Source organism: Hypanus sabinus, chromosome 1 (assembly GCF_030144855.1).
Source record: "Hypanus sabinus isolate sHypSab1 chromosome 1, sHypSab1.hap1, whole genome shotgun sequence".
NCBI classification, from domain to species: Eukaryota; Metazoa; Chordata; class Chondrichthyes; order Myliobatiformes; family Dasyatidae; genus Hypanus; species Hypanus sabinus.
Window position 1 is genome coordinate 179830405 of NC_082706.1, and position 12474 is coordinate 179842878.

General features: G+C 41.5%; 1 protein-coding gene across 9 annotated transcripts in view; it reads left to right on the forward strand.

Annotated features, from left to right (window-relative positions):
• Positions 1-12474, forward strand: part of sulf1 (sulfatase 1) — a 367408-nt gene that overhangs the window by 112597 nt on the left and 242337 nt on the right. For 3 of the 9 annotated variants that reach the window (XM_059982579.1, XM_059982588.1, XM_059982608.1), the window contains exon 1: positions 8538-8859. The exons of 2 other annotated variants lie outside the window; for them this stretch is intronic. The gene's annotated coding sequence lies outside the window, so the exon portion shown is untranslated. Of the gene's footprint in view, positions 1-8537; positions 8860-12474 lie in introns of those variants that run through there. 4 more of the 9 variants (XM_059982547.1, XM_059982527.1, XM_059982569.1 and 1 more) reach the window with 2 other exon arrangements.

Sequence of the window (12474 nt, forward strand, 5' to 3'; positions counted from 1 at the left end):
CTGGGGATGAACTGGAACATGGATGCTTGCATCCATGCTAAGAGGTGGAGACCATTTCTTCCTTACTGTAGCTGTCCTGCTGGGGGTAGAGGAAGGCTCTAACTGGGGCGGCCACTCTCTCCATCAGCCAAGTGAGGTCTTGGTGTTTGGTGGTCAGATCTCGTGTTGAGGCATTCTGCCTGACGGGGAACAAACCTGCCAAATCCAGAGTGTCCCTCTCCTGCAGTGTACAAAGTACATTCTGTGCCGACCACTGCCTGATGGACTTTTGGTCAAAGGCGTCTACTTGGAAGAGCTCTTCAACAAAGGACAGGTAGTGCAGTGACGTCCAGCTGACAGAAGTATTGTGTGGTAGAGAGATTATACATAAGTTAGGCATTCGTAAACTGGGGAGGACCTGTGATCACTTTAAACAGAGGTATCATGTCTTTTAATTGCTGGAGTGGAAGGAAGAATTAAGTTTAAGAAAAACATCTTTTCTTATGTCCAGTCTATTCCTCAATTTACTTTATGTGGCTCTCAGCACTTACCTGCTGTCCCGCTTGCTCAAGTTTTTAACGCTGGAAAATAACTCAGCGGGTTTGTATTTAAGTGCAGGGTGGACTCAGAGTACCAAAGCAGTTTTGAGAGCTTCATTGCCTCATTAGACAGCCCCCAGGTCCGAGCTCCAGCCTTCCGCCCGCCCACCCGCCTCCTTGGCCAGGTGCATCTGTTCCCGTATCAGGGCCGTGGCGGTCGCAGTCCGGAGAGCGCAACTGACTGACTGAGCGAGGAGTGCGATAGGATGCGTCTGCCCCTCTTGTAGGATCTATTGGCCGACAAAAGTTTGTTTCAGTAGATCGCAGTGAGGTAGCTGCTCTGCTATTTACGAAACCCTGACCCCTAATTAGGTCGTCTGTGAATATTTTACCACCGTGTTCCCCACAAACATTCGATGTGGTAAACAGGTTTAGAGGTGGCGGCTGATCTGTCTGCACTCCAGGCCAGTAGCAACGGCACTTCTTGCTGGCCGCACGAAGCGGCCGGTTACCTAAGGCCAACCAGTGATCCCTGACGCGCGTGGGTAATGACGTCACGTGCATTCAAGTTCAACAGTGAGCATGACCGGGACTGAGGAAAGGTGCAGCTGACTCAAATCGTTTCCTTGCAGCCCGGTGGTTGGGGACCAGTGCATGGCGGGAGAGCTACACGCATGCGCACTGGGCAGAAAGAACAGAACTAAAACCCTGCAACCCGGAGACAATCTCTCAACAGTATTTGTGTATTTATTTTTCTTTTTTTTTCGGGATCTGCTGGGAAAGTCTCAAAGATCGACCAGTCGATCGCAATCAACGGGTTGGCGACCACTACTACATTTCTTTAAAATTGTGCCATGAGAAATTCCTTGTCCATGTGCGAAAGGGGATTTAGTGCTGAGTTGTTTATTTCTTCAGGTTCCAATATCTACTTGTGTGTTCAGGATTTTTTTAAAAGGCGGTGATTACAAAATAAAGTTACTGAAATAGGATTTCAGCCTTTTGTCTCAGAGGTGAAAGCAGCACTTCTATCAGTTCCAAAGCCCCTATGTATGGTGCTGTTGGTTTCTGGTCAGTCTTCATAAGTGTTCAAATGAAGAATGCAAACATGCTGGCCTGCCTTCTATAACACTTCACTGCAAAATGTTTACCCAAAAGCAACAATTAAGAGCCATAGCAGGACACATAAAATATGGAAATAAATAAGCAGTTGAGGTTTTGGGCCATGACCCTTCCTTAGGACTCAAATTCTGGATTCAGCCCGAAACGTTGACTGTTTGTTTATTTCTATAGATGCTTCCTGACCTGCTGAGTTCCTCTAGCAATTTTTTGTGTGTGTTGCTTTGGATTTACAGCATCTACAGACTTCTTCATGTTTATTATATAAGAGATGTATTTTTGTTGGTTTATTGTGTCTTGGCACATGATAATATTTGCGGCTCTTTAGCAGTGGGACAAGTGTATATCTGCAGTCATCTGAACTCTAATTTATTGTGTGTGTGTGTGTGTTCATCATATGTAAGTATAAATGATAAAATCATATAACTTACCCATATAACTTACCCAATTTTTCCAAAAAAATGTGGAAAACAGCCACAGAATCAAGTGGAGACTAGAAAAGATAGAGTCATAGAGTACAGTATTGATACAGGCCCTTCAGCCCAACCTTGCAACTAGTCCCAAATTCCTGCATTCAGGCCATAACCCTCTAAGTGTGCCCCTCCATGTCCCTATCCAAGAGCTTCTTAAATGATACTATTGTACCTGCCTCAACCACTATCTCTGGCAACTTATTCCAAGGTGAATTACAGTTTTTGGATGATGTTAAATGGAAATATTTATAAATTACCACCAGTTAAATGAATTGCAGGGTACTCCTGACTATTACCGAAATATGTTAAGCTCTGAGTCACCATATTCAGGGAATTGATGAGGAATTGGTTTCAGAATGTAATAATAACAGGATCTAATGTGGGAACAAAAACTGGTCCTTTCCAGAAATCTGATTAGTGGAAGTTTGGGTGAACCAATGAATAACGATAGCCTTTCCTGTCTAAAACAAATAGAGTACTTTGGGCAATATTTCTGCTTTATTTATTCATTCTAAAAACACACACATTTTGAATTTTTTTGCATTCCTCCCACGAAGGATCAACTCCAACATTGCTAACAAACCTGTTCACAAGGGTAGAGCTGTTGTGGTACAGCAAACTGATCTCTCATGTGCAGAGGCTAGCTGCCAGTTCTCCGGTACCCCCATAAAATTCCCTCTGGACCACAATCCCACCACAAAACATCAGGTTTCCAAGCAACTGTTGACACTGTTGACCTTACTTCCTCTGCAGATCTTCCTGAGATGTGGTTAGCTAGTTGCATTGCCAGTATTTATTGGTCTATCCATAATGACCCTGAATAGAAGAAGCTGTTAGGAGCCTGCATCTTAAGAGTCTCCCAAATATGTGCCTGCATTAATGTCCTTCAAGCAGGACTGTTTCAGTGGATCTAAGATTCAGCCTCTTCTTGTCCCAAAGATCTAATTTCTTTCCTCCCTGACTATATTCTTTCTTCATGCAATCCAGTTTACATCTGTGACACCTCAGACACAATCCATCAATTGAAGCTTTTAGTCTCCTTGCTTGGTTTTCACTCCTGGATACCCAATCTGTATCATCAACCCACAGCAAAATAACCTCATGACTAACCGAGCAGAGACTCCTATCCTCTGCACCACCACTCTCTTTTGCTTGTTCCCATATTGAACAATCTTTTGTCCAACTTCATTCATTTCCCTCAAGTGAAAGGAGTAGCAACAGAAACCCAGCTGGGTCCAAGCTATGCCTTTCTCTTGGCAGAATGCACAGAGTAGCATTTCTTTTAGAATCATAGAGCCAAGTGTCACAGAAGCAGGCTCTTCAGTCCAACTCATCATGCCAAGATGACTATCCAAACCATTTTCAGTTGTCTGCATTTTTGTTCTATCAGGTTTCCCTGTTCACCTTCCTGTGTATATCAGTGACTTTGTTGCTACTGCTTCTTGTTCTCATACAGTGCTCAGCAGTTTGTCAACTTTGCTGGTGATTCCTTCTCTGCTCTCACCTGCACCTGATCCATTTTTGACTCCTTTCCCTCTTCTCAATTTCTCCATTTCACTTAAGGGACCATATTGGGCGGCTCTCTTAATTTTATCCACTTCTGTTTGACCTGAGTGAGTGTAGTAGGCCTCTGTTAGTCTCGATAGACCATGGATTTGCGCTTTGGAAAGTTTCCAGGACGCAAGCCTGGGCAAGGTTTTTTTTTAATGGAAGACTGGCAGTTGCAAGTCTCCCCTCTCCACACCACCAATGTTGTCCATGGGAAGGGCATTAGAGTGACTGTATCTTTAAGTATTATGTGGGCCACATGGTATTATTTCTGGTTTATTAGTTCAGCTGTTTTTGTTAGCTGAGGATTGCTCGCCAAATTTAGATAACATGCTCATCTGTTGTGTTTAAACCAATACTGGCCATTTCTCCCTGCCTTTATTTGGGTTCAGATATTATTTTTGTCTCTCTGTTTTTGTATAGTCTGCCCGCTGGACAGTTATGTTAACACATGTCCTTAAACCACAGTTAAGGAAGAGGTGTGCAGCATGGGATAGACTCAGACGCTGTAAAAGGTCCAACAGAGTAACTGAGCAGATCCTTTGGTGATGCTACCCTAGCAGATAAGATAGGCAGAGGGATGACACAGAGAGACTGAGATAATGTGGAGATTACAGATTTACTCTGAAAAAAAAACATTGGTAATGATAAGCAATATACACTGCCAACCTAGCATTGTGCAGTTGGCGGGTTTTTGATTTTTTTTTGTCATTTGGACCCATTTCATGTTTGTGTGCAGCTAATTGTGGATTTGAAGAATCAGACAATCTGACCATTGTACAGGTTTCCCCCGCCATCCGAAGGTAGAGAGTTCCAATGAAACGGTTCGTAAGCTGGAATGTCGTAAAGTGAAGAAGCAATTACCATTTATTTATATGGGAAAAATTTGTGAGCATTCCCAGACCCAAAAAATAACCTACCAAATCATGCTCTTTTTACTCTTAATATATCTGAGAAAACCTTTTGTATCCTCTTTTATATTATTGGCTAGCTTACATTCATATTTCATATCTTCTCTCTTTATGGCATTTTAGTTGCCTTCTCTTAGCTTTTAAAAATATCCCAATCCTCTACCTTCCCACAAATCTTTGCTATATTATATGCCCACTCTTTTGCTCTTATGTGGTCTTTGACTTCCCTTGTCAGCCACTTTTGCCTCATCCTCCCTTTACAATACTTCTTCATCTTTGGGATGTATCTTCCTGCACCTTCTGAATTTCCTGTAGAGATTCCAGACATTGCTATTCTGCCATCACCCCTGCTAGTGTCCTCTTCCAAACAATTTGGACCTGCTCCCCTCTCGTGCCTGTGTAATTCCCTTTACATCCCTGTAGTACTGATGCATATGGACTTTTAGCTTCTCCTTTTCAAACTGTGGGGTGAATTCAATCATATTTACCCTAACAATCTCTAAACAAATCTGGATCATTACATAACACCCAATCCAACGCTGACATTCCCCTAGTGGGCTCAACAACAGGCTACTCTAAAAAGCCATTTTCTAGGCATTCTACACATTACCTCACTTGGGATCCTGATTTTCCCAATATACCTGTATATTGAAATTCCCCCGTCAGTATAGTAACATTGACCTTTTTACATGCCCTATCTACCCTTGTAATTTATTGCCACATCCTGACTACTGTTCAGGGCCTGTATACAACTCCCATCAGGATCTTTTTACCCTTGCAGTTCTTAGCTCTACCCACAAGGATTTTATATCCTCTGATCCTATGTCACCCTTCACTAAGGATTTGATTTCACCCTTTTAACCAACAAAGCCACCCCACCCCCTCTGCCTACCTGCTTGTCCTTTTGACACAAGGTGTATCCTTGGATGTTAACCTCCCAATTGTGATCTTCCTTCAGCCACGACTCAGAGATGCCCACTACATTATACCTGCCAATCTTGAACCAGGCAACAAGATCATCTACCTTACTCTGTATACCGTGAGCATTCAAATATAACACCTTCAGTCCTGTATCCATCACCCTTTTCGAGTTTGTCCCCACGGTACACTTTAACTCATCCCACTGACTGCAATTTTGCCCAATCATTTGCCCTGTCCTTCCTGCCAGCCTCACTACACACTACCTCTGCTTGTAAACCAACATCCCTATCCTTAGTTTCCCATCCCCCCTGCAAAATTAGTTTAAAACCTCCCCAACAGCTCCAGCAAACCTGCCTGCACAGATATTGGCCCCCTTGGGTTTGTGTAACCCCTCTTCTCTGTATACATCACAAGAGAACCCAATGATCCAGTACATCTGAAACCCTGCATTCTGTGCCAATTCCTCAGCCAAACTTTCATCTGCCAAATCATCTTCTTACCCTCACCGGCTTGTGGCGCAGGCAGCAATCCAGAGATTATTTCCCCAGAGGTCCTGTTTTTCAACTTTCTACCAAACTCCCTAGGTTCTCTCTTCAGGACCTCCCCCTTTTTCCTACCTATGGCAGTTAAAGGAGTCCAAGCCAATACAGTCCTTGAGTTGATGGTTAATGTTGTTCTGCTTATTCATAAGGCCATCCTGCACTCAATTGTAGAATACTGCTACAGATTTTGAATCATTGTTTATGCAGAGAAATATCAGTAAATAGTTGGGCCTTTTTATCAATTTGACCTTTATCGTCTTGGACTGTCGCAGATTAATTTGAATTATCATTCTGAATTTACCATTGGATGGAAATTACTTTTTTAATAGCTCCTGAAATAGATGTGCATCCCAGCACAATCTTTCCAAGTGGCTATCAGGGGCATCCTAAGAGTTTTTAGGGCAGGTTTTGCTGAGCTTTTTTTTTAAGAATCAAGGCTACCTCAAAACCACAATAATTTCCTTTCAGTTTACAGCTGAATTTTCTTATTTATATGAAGAACTGAAAGGTACCTCTGTAAAAGTGTATTTTGCATTGAACATTTGAAAATAGTTAGCTCTTATGTAAGGTTTGACTCCAGTAATGTGTGCTTTACACATTCACACCTTTGCTTGGCAAACTTTTGGTTCATCCCAGGCACAGAACCCAAAGTCTGAGGTGAAGGATGAATGTAGTGTATTTCAAACAAAAAAGAATAAATACTTCATGGATGCTTACCTTGGCTCAGTAGCAGTTTTCTCACCTTCTGGTCAGAAGGTTAATGGCTTGTCATCCACCAGGACTTGGGTACAGCAGATCTTTTATCAGGATGGGAGATTGTGAATTGTATAGGGAACTCTCTTCGGTGTTCAATGGTGTAAAAATTATTTAAAAACACATGCAAGCTGGTAATATTAGGTGCAAAATGACCTAACAAAATATACTTAAAGATAACTTCCAATGAAAGTTGAGCCATGAAATATCAAATCTGAAGCACAAAGTGGGCTGTTAGCAATATTGTCCTGATTTGTGAGCACAGCATGGGAGATTAAACAGAGGAAGGTTACCTTGTCATAACTTTCAGGTTAGAGCATGATGGCAATGCAAGGTTATTGAATATGGAGTGAGGCACAAAAAAAAAAGACGGCACACTCCTGCTCTGCAATTGATATGACCCAGTTTATTCACCTTTTCCTCCCTCAGCCACATGCTAGGTGGGCTTGCATACCACCAGAACAAAGCAATGCTGTGGAGAATTCATATATTTATTATGGCAGCACAGTAGTGTAGTGGTTAGTGCAATTGCTTAGGGACTCAGGTTCATTTCCTCCTGTTGTCTGTAAGGAGTTTATACATTCTCTCCATGACCATGTGCATTTCCTGTGGGTGATCCAGTTCCCTCCCATATTCCAAAGATGCGTCGGTTAGTATGTTAATTCATCACTTGGCCATATGTGGCCACACGGATTTGTTGGGCTGGAAGGGCCTGTAACTCAAAAGGGCCTGTGTTGTATTTCAAATAAAAATAAAATTTAGAGTTGTACAGTGAATATGTCTTATTGATTAATTACAAGCTCATTTGATTAAATACCTTTTGTGTTGACTCCTAAAACAATAAATGGAGCTGTTCAAATTTCTTTTCTGTTTAGAAAGCAAAAGGCAGGAATGAGTTCCAGACTTCAGAGAGTCTGCTGGGTTGCCGCTGAAGCAGTCCTGCCCAGCCATGGCTGTGTTAACAATTTTATCAGCAGATCAGATAGAATGTACCTCCACCTCCAAAGGACTGGAGCCGTTAGGGGAAAGTACTCTCATTGAATGCGCTGCAAATGTTTAAGGAATGATGAATGTTTCAGCTTTAACTGATAAAAGATAACACCAAGTGCTATTTTGAAAATCAGTTTTATTTTCACTGATAAAACTCTCTGGCGGCAATAAATGTCAACCAAATCAAACACTCAGAATTTACATTGTATTTTATTTCGCTTTGAGAATGCCAGACTTGGCTTTCAAAGTGCTTCTATAAACTTACTGACCAATCCTTTTGTTTATGGTGTGACTGTGGTATAAAAAAAGGCAGATTAAAACCACGGATGGAACTAGGCTGACGAACAAAAGTTTTCATGACTATAACTTATCAAATAAATAATTAAGGTAAAGCATCAACTAATTAGTAATCATTATTATCTCCGCATTTGATTTAGTTTATAGGAACAGAAAATTGATTATTCTCATGCCTTTTTGTCTTAACAGCCAAAAATGCATGATTTTACTTAAAAGTAATGAAATTGGAAAAAAATACACCTGAAGGGAACAAAAAATAAAAACTTAAAAAGTTCAAGCACCGTGAATGTTAAAGTGGGAGTAATGTGCCTCTATTTACCTTATTGTGAAGTTTTCTTGGAGGTGGGGGGAAGGGTGTCCCTTGGGATTCCAGGGAGCTGTGTTAAATAACTAACAGCTAACTGTCGGCGAAAAAAAAACGTTCACTCTCCTCTTGTTCAGCACCTCCCCTTCCCTCATTTATAGCAGTCTTTTCTTTCACACGCTCTCAGGTTACTGGTGCTTAAAGTCTTAAAAAACTAAAGTTTTTATGTCCTTGTCCCAGCCTCCTGGTTTTAAGAGCCACCCAGCTCCAGTGATTGGACTGGATAAGCTGTCTTGTGCTGAGTGTTTGAGGACGTGTTTCAACAGATGGTTGGGGTTAGTTTGTGTCATCACATGTGAGTGGGGGTTAGAGAAGGAAGGCTGTACAGTAGGAACTGTGTGGTCCCTGTGAGAGTGCACTGCGTGTGGAAAGCAGATCCCTTCAAGAAGATCACTTCAGCAAGGCATAAAGGATACAATCTCTCAGGTACAGGAAAAGGCATTTTATTTTTTCAGGGAGAGTTTTTTGAGTGCTTGCAATGTAACTAGTATAAAACTGCTGTCTTTTCTGTCAATTACTACTGTTTGACTAATATAACCAAGTTTTTTTATATATGTTTGAGCATCAAGAGTAATTCAATTTCTTTGTCCTTTTAAGTTTTAAAAGGACAAAAGGTGTTTCTAACAAATCGCCTCAGTCTCAGTGAGGGCAGACTGAGTTAAGCTGCAGTGAGAGTAAGAGCTCAGGAGGTTAGGAGCCTCAGTCTTCAATCAGCCTTTACTTGTTTGCAGTGATACCACTAATGGAATCACAAAGGCAGTAATATGCGCTGTGATGGAAGTGTAGCAAGCACAGCCTGATTCAGTCTCTGACACTTTCTGTTTTCTATCCATTTACACACTGTCAATGGGAAACTAACAGACATGTTTTAAATGCTCATTTGATACATTATTTGTAATAGATTAAATTATCAGCAATGGAGCAAAACCAACCTATAACAATACTACTTTGGCATATTAATATTTTAAAGATTTTCTTACTAAATATCAAGAATATTAAATATATCAAGCATAAAATGTTGACGTGATCTATCTGTAAGAAAGTAATGAATTATAGCAACGTACAACATGTTTCCAATTACAATTGCACCAAATACAGAAAATAGTTTGAGCACATTTTCTTTTACTTTCTAACGCTTAGAGTATGAAAGATGTCATTTTGGACAAATTCCAACAATAACAAACATTTTCTCACCAAGGGTTTGAGACTGCTGTGAATATCATTGGCTCTCTGTATTACTTGCATTTTCTGCATTGACGGGAAGTCTGCATTTGCAGGACAGCAGTATAGGAGTTGCGAAAAATCTAGTTTATGTATATAGAATTTTATTTATTTTTATCTATTGCACCTCAGAATGCATCCCTTTTTAATGTGAATAACACGTGCATGTGTCTTCTGGAGCAACAAGTGTATGAGTGTTTTTGTGGAAAGTTAAGCATCTCCCTATGTTAAGTGCCTAACAGCAAGCCTGTGGAAGCTGATTGATGAAATATTAGCTGTATGCACCTGTAGATTTACAGTGCCGTGTTGTAAGAGCAGCACCCAATGACTGAACCCTGTACAACAATCCCTCAGAAAATAAGAGTACAGAATGAGGGGGGGAAATAGCAAATCATTTGCATGCATAGACAATGTGAAAAATAATAATAAAATGATATGGAGAAAATGAAAAAAAATTATTAATCCCCATGCCTTGTGTAAAAGGCTCTTTCGTTCAGCACTTGGGTTCTCAAGCACAGGTTGCTCTCAACCAACAAGTAAAATGTAAATTGCCAGGACCTGCCAGTGGTATGAAAGATCTGTGGAAAAAAAACTGGTTTTGCTGACAGTCAGGTTTAGCGTGTGCCAACGGTTTTATACTCGAGTTCCATTTGGTTGCACAAGATCCACATATCGGGAGCCAGGCATGGGACTCATGCGGGTTCCACGTCATAAAAAAGCTCCTTTAAATTTGTTGAGCCTTCACATCCATGTACCATGAATTCTGTACAGCTGCACAATTGTCCTTGCAAGAGAAGCACTGATGTTTTAAGAGAAATTGAATGTATCTATATACCAAAGAAAAATAAATTACTCGTGCCGACATGTTTTAAAACTATGCAATAAGGTTTATATTGGCTTATTTATCACCCAACAGTTCTGCCCATGTCAGATCTGTGGACATCAGTTTGGCATCCTGCTGCAAGGAGCTCAAGTAGCTCTCCCCGGATATAAAGCAAATTTGGAAGAACCTCAAATGTCCCATAGTTTAATGGACTAGTATGGAAACTTTAAATACCCATCATTATGTTTTATAGATACCTTACTGCCAATACTTATGTGCTGGTTGCCTGCTGACTGACAACACTAGTCGACAGGATGGCAGGGAAGTCATTGTTTTGCTCTGCAGTTCCATTGGTCCTGTTGCTAAAGGTCAGCAAAGCAAGGTTCTTTAAGTTTTCCTAGTCTTTTGACTTCAACGTAACACTGACTTCTTATTTACAAATCTAAACCCAAGCTTGAGCCAGTTTTCCAGTCCAGTATCAGGATGCAGCAGGTTTGGTCATTAATCTGACCATCTGGCAAATTAACCCCTTTAAGGACCACATTCGGCTCAAAAGCCTGATTTTCCAGAATGTTCTGGGTGCGTGCTTCTCATTCACGAAGCTGGGTGCTAAATGTGAATTCAATTTTTTTTAAATGGGCACTACATCTTGAAAATGTTAAGCCCCAATGTCTCACTCAATAGTGACCTGTACTTTTTTCCCTTTCTCGCATCTATCTCACATGTGCTGCATTAAAAGCAGCTGCTAAACATATTCAGAATATTTGGCTATTGTGACTCAGAGGAACTAAACTGTCCAGGAATTTGATCTTGTCTTACAAGTTTCTCGAAGTGTGCTAAGTGTGGAATTTAAGAGACATTCATGAGTAACATGATTTGAAACATACAGCAGGAGTTTAATAGTGTATCTTACCATGTGGGATCAATAATAAATTAAACTGTTCATGTGCTGATAATTGTAGCTAAGAAAAAAAATCAGAAGATTAGACCTGTTGGTGACTGAAGGACTCGTCCAGCAGCTGATGCATCAAATCTGAAATGATGGTATACAGTATTCTGTAAATATTGGGGTGATAATGTGTAATTCCATTTTCATTTGATCCAGTTGCATCTACAGTACCTCATTACTATATGACACGAGCTATGTGTGCAGTTCAATTTAATCAAAATATTCAGTTTGTATCATCTATTTATTTGCATTCAAAGCTCATTGTCATGTGGTGGGCATTGGGAACAGAGCCAAAAAGCAAGACACAGACACTGAAGTACTAGGGAGAGGACTAGGTGTATCAAGAAAGCAAGGGAAGTAGGGAAGAAACGACGCTGGACAAGACAAAGAGACAGGGCATCAACTAGGACTAGAGTAGGAAAGTGGGACCTGGATGAGGAGCTAGGAACCTGGAAGACGACTCCAAGCCAGAGACTGGACAGGGACCTGGAACCTGGGTCTTGCTCAGGCTCGGACTCCAGATCCAGGTGAGGACTGGACATGGGGGCAGGACGCGGGACTCCAGGGCTGGACAAGGATATGAAGCTCAGACTTGATCTTGATCGAGGGAGAGCAGGAATGCAGAGCCTTGGTCAAGGGACAGCAAAGCAGAAGTGGGGAAGAGGCATAGCTGGACATGGACACTAGCCCTGGGTGAGACCAGGATTCAGGGCCTAGGCTAAGACTTGAACCCAGACTGAAACCTCCTCAGAGTCCTGGACACAGACTGGAACACTGAGCCTTGGACTGGAGCACAGAACACAGAGTCAGACCCCTCTTTGGGGACAGGCCATAGGGCCAGGACTCATACACAGACACTAAACACAGGGACACAAAGATACTGTTCCAAGTTTAATGATAGATAGTTTCTTCTGTTGACATGGCAAGGCTCCAGTCTCACTCCAGCAGCTGAACTTGACAGCAATACAGGTGAGGTTGCTGGAAAGGCTTCAGGCCAGGCTTCAGAGGGGAGGGAAGGAAAGGAACAGTTCAGCCTCAGGGGAACAGC